General features: G+C 37.4%; 1 pseudogene; it reads right to left on the bottom strand.

The window, feature by feature from the left end:
• Positions 1-4,048: 4,048 nt before the first annotated feature.
• The window catches only part of LOC102886730, a 4,599-nt pseudogene continuing 3,721 nt past the window's right edge, over positions 4,049-4,926 (bottom strand).

Here is a 4,926-nt window from a genome sequence, read left to right as displayed (position 1 = left end):
ATTTTTCTAAGTACTGGTCCATTTCTTCTAGGTTATTAAATTTGGTGTTATATACATTTTCATAGTATTCTTGCATGATCCTTTATATTTCTGCAATGTCAGTCATAATTTCTCCTCTTTCATCCTGATTTTGTTTATTTTATCCTTTCTCTTTTTTCTTTAGTGAGGGATTTAGCCAGGGGTTTGTCAATTTTATTACCCTTCTCAATGATCTAGCTTTTTGTTATATTTCTTTTTTTATTGTTTTTTGTTTGTTTATTTTCAATTTCATTTATTTATGCTCTCATTTTGATTATTTCTTTTCTTCTGCTGACTTTAGACTTCATTTGTTCTTCTTTTTCTAGTTTTTGAGATGAAGCATTAGGTTGTTTTTCTGCGCTCATTCTTATTTTTGCAGATAGGCCTGTAATGATATGAACTTTCCTCTTATGACTGCTTTTGCCGTGTCCCAAAAGTTTTGATATGTTGTACTATCATTATCATTCGTTTCTATGCATCTCTTGATATCTCTTTTTATTTCTTCTATGACCCAGTTATTCTTCAGTAGCATGTTGTTTAATCTCTATGTATTTGTGGTTCTTCCTGCTTTCTTTTTGCAGTTGATCTCTAGTTTCAATGCATTATGATCAGAGAATATGACTGTTATGATTTCAACCCTCTTATATTTGTTGGGGCTATCTCTGTTTAGTATGTGGTCGATTCTTGAGAATGTTCCATGTGCACTAGAGAAGAATGTATAAGCAGCTGTTTTGGGATGGAAGGCTCTGTAAATGTCAATTATGTCCAGCTGGTCTCATGTGTCATATAAGGATGTTATTTCCTTATTGATTTTCTGTTTGGATGATCTGTTCATATCTGACATTAGGGTATTTAGATCCCCTACTACGATAGTGTTTTGATCTGTTTCTCCCTGTAGTGATGTTAGTAAGTGCTTGACATATTTCAAGGCTCCCTGATTGGAAGCATAGATATTAATAAGTGTATGTCTTCTTGGTGCATAATTCCCTTTATCATTATGCAGTGTCACTCAGTATCTTTTTTACCTTTTTAATTTTGAAGTCTATTTCATCTGATATTAGTACTGCTATTCCTGCTTTTCTCTGAATGCCATTTGCTTGAAATATCATTTTCCACCCTTTCACTTTGAGTCTATCTTTGTCTTTGGAGCTGAGATGTATCTCCTGGAGGCAGCATATGGTTGGGTTTTGTTTTTGATCCGTTCTGCAACTTAGTGCCTTTTTATTGATGAGTTCAGTCCATTTATTTAGGGTGATTATTGAAATATGAGGCCTTCTTAAAGCCATTTTATCTTTTGCTTTCTGGTAGCTTGGTGTTTCCATTGCTTCCTTGTCCTTATGTTTCTGTTTTCTTTACGTTGCTTGGCTTTTGTGCATTTTGCCTCTGGTTCTTCTTGTTTTATGTTACATACTTCAGTTCTTAATCTTTGGCGTGTGGTTACTATTATGAATATGTAAAGAATAGTTATATATATACAGTCATTCATTTTCTTCTGTGCATGCCTTATCTCCATTCCCCTTTATGAATTTGGATCTTTGAATCCTCCCCTTTTCAGTCATTGTTATCTCATTTTGTCCCTATGTATACTGAATGTTCATTACTATCTTGCTATAGCAATTCTCTTATTATTTAAGCTATAATGCCCTATTCTTAGTAAGGGTTTCACTCCTCTGCTTCTATTTGCCTGATAGGCATTTTACTCTTAAGTATTATTATTATTATTTGTAATTTTGTTTTATGTGTTTAGTATTTAGTATTTTCTGTAGTACAGGCTTCGTAGTGGAGAATTCCCTTAATTTTTGTATGTCTGGAAAAGTCTTAATTTTTCCTTCATATCTAAAGGAGAGCTTAGCTGGATACATTATTCTAGGCTGGTAGTTCCTTTCACTTAATAGTTTAAATATTTGATTCCATTTCTTTCTGACTTGTAAGGTTTGTGCTGATAAATGTGACGATAATCTAATGGGTTTTCCTTTACAAGTTACCATTTTCTTCTCCCTGGCTGCCCTGAGAATTCTGTCTTTATTGTTGATTTTTGATAATTTTAATACAATGTGTCTTGGTGAGGCCTTTTTGGGTCTAGATAATTGGGTGTTCTGTTGACTTCTTGAATTCCAAGCTCCAATTCATTCCGTAGATTTGGGAAATTCTTGTCCACTATTCTTGAATTTCTCTTTCATTATTTTTCATTCTTCAGTTTCTCTCTTCTTCCTTCTGATTGATTTCTAGATTTCTGTCTTTGATATCACTGATCCGTTCCTTCATTTGGTCGACTCTATTTCCCAAGCTTGCTATTTCATTTTCCAACTCTTGCAGTGTGTTCTTCATCTCCAGAAATTCTATATGGTTCCTTTTGAGGGTTTCAATCTCCTAGCTCTGCTTATCTAAGTGATTTTTCAATTCCTGAAATTGTTGATACGACTCGTTTCAGAATTCACTGAGGTTTTTCAGAAGTATCATACTGAAATCTGTCTTTTAAATTGCATATTTCTATGTCTATAAGCTTGTTTTTTGGAGATTTTTCTCTTTCTTTCTGAGATGCCTTGTCGACTTGGTTGTTCATGGTGTTTAATGGACTATTTCTTCAACTGGGCATTAGTGGAAATGTATTCTGCTTTTTTTCCAGAAGGAAAATGTATTATATAAATGTATTATCTTTAGCCTGTTGCAAAGAATGGTCTTTTCTTTTGGCTTCCAGTAGGCGGCATCTAAGCCTCTTGGATTTCTGCTTTCTATAAAGGCTTAAAAGTGCCTTTTTATTTTCTGATAGATATTTAATCATGCTCACTACCCTCAGTGTCAGTCCCTGTCAATGTTAGCAACAGTTTCGGTAGCATTTGCTCAGATTCTCCTGGGGCTCCACGATGTTCGGTCTTGGAAGGTATTGGGGGAGGGGCCCTCTATGTTGAGAGTTGAGGGCTGCGGCTCAGCCTCAGTTTTGCAACCGCGGCCAGTAAAACCAAATGTTGTTTTTCTGCCGTCTCACTTCTCTGCCTTCTGCCCTGATGACTGGGCCCTGCCGCCAGCTGGCCATGGGGAGTTCACAGCTTTAACAGGCAGAGCTATTCAGGGAACTCACCGCTTTTTCACCCCTCACTCTCCTCCTGCAATGAGCTCCAGTGGCTGTGAGAGGCAGCTTTTTTATTTCTCCCAGTCTATCGCTCGACACCCGGGTTTCTGACCTGTGGTACCTCTTATACGCAGATCCCACGCTCAGACGTGCTGGTGTGCAGTTTGGGTGTTTTTTGTTGAGCTTTAGATGTTTAGCTTATTGTTGTTTCAAGTGGAGAGATCTGGGGACGTCTCTCACTCCACCATATTTTCTAGTCAAATCTTAAGAAATGAGCTAATAATGATGGTATTCGTTTTTTTTATTATTATTATTTCCAGCACTTCCCTCCATTCATCTGTCTTTTGACCAGCCCAGCTTCTAAGAGTGCCACAATCTGATCAGCAGGTCCTTGGTGCTCGCTTGGTCACTCCCAAGCTTCCAGAACCTTCTGTTGATAACATGCTTTTCTAACATGTATTTTTATTGCTGAAGGTAATAAAAACATCCTGATCATTGGGTTAGAACAGCTTGCTTTATATGTGTACACTGAATACAATTAAAAAATACTGTAATTAGGGGGTGGCTCCAGAATGTTGTGGTTAGTACATCTGCTTTACACACAGGAGATCCTGGGTTCATGCCCCAGGTGGAGCCATGGACCATACCCCAGGTGTGCCAGGCCCTGGGTGCACCAGGCCCCTCTGGGTGCACGCCACGAGCGTGTGAGAGGGGACACCCCACCTTCAGAGATCTAGTTTTTAAGGGGAAACAGCAATATTCATAGTTCAGGGGTAGAAGTGGTATGGGGGAATTAAAGAAGGAAAAAAATACTGTAATTATAATTTCAGACTTTGGAATTAGAATAGGTGCCAGTGTTCCCTCATTTTTTCATATTGGAAGAGAAAATTCCTTTGATAATCATTTGAAGTCTGGAAAAAAATTCCGTAGCTGTATTCTTAGGATCATTCTGTAGAGTCTTTATGATACAGGTGATATAAAGAAAGCTTCAATCCAGCCTTTTAGAGATGACATTCCAGCTTGCATGATCTCATTCGCCAGAAGAATGTTGGTGGCAATCACAATGCAAGAGTGAAGAAGCTGTTTCTTTATGTAACAGTTATCTCATATGCGTACTTCTACTGCTTCCATTGGCTTACCTATTCAAGTCCACACCCACAAATTGACCTAAATTTGAATATTCTACTTGAACTTTAACTAGTGTTTCCTGAAGATGAAAACCAGAATTCTTGGCAAGAACCTTGGGAATAATGAGCAATGCATCAGCAAGTGCTTGAACTCTAAGTTGGGTCTTGTCATTTACCCTGGGCTTATATTTATTTAATCAGGGCTTCTGCCATTGCCACTTTCACTGCAACAGACCCTGGAACTACACAGCCATCATCAACAGCATTTTAAATAGCCCTCAAGCCATCTCTTATTGCATCTTTGATTTGAGCAAGTGTATGCTTATTTTGTCCTTTGACTAATAATGTGATAATGTGAGGATTGTTACATTTCTCGACAAAGGTGAACTTCTCTCCTCCCAATGTTGACTCATAGACAAGTCCTACATGTCCCAAACAATCAAGATATAAGTTGTCAAAAGGATTTAGAGCTACCCCACCACAAGCAAGAGTCAGCCTTTCCATATTTCTGCTTTTAGCTTTGCATAGAGCTGCTATGACTTCTTTTGCAAGAGCATTCAAGAAAAATGGGTCAATTCCTTTTTGATTAGTAATAACGAATTTTTCAGTTCTATTATTTTCTTAACTCTATCTTCAATGCATTTTCTTTTAGCTTTTACTAGTTTCTCTCTTCTGCATTCTTGTAAAAGAAGCCAGAATTCACTTCTGTTT

This window comes from Pteropus alecto, unplaced genomic scaffold, assembly GCF_000325575.1.
Source record: "Pteropus alecto unplaced genomic scaffold, ASM32557v1 scaffold121, whole genome shotgun sequence".
Classification (NCBI taxonomy): Eukaryota; Metazoa; Chordata; class Mammalia; order Chiroptera; family Pteropodidae; genus Pteropus; species Pteropus alecto.
The sequence above is the reverse complement of the archived record's forward strand: the minus strand, read 5'-3'. Positions and strand labels throughout refer to the sequence as shown.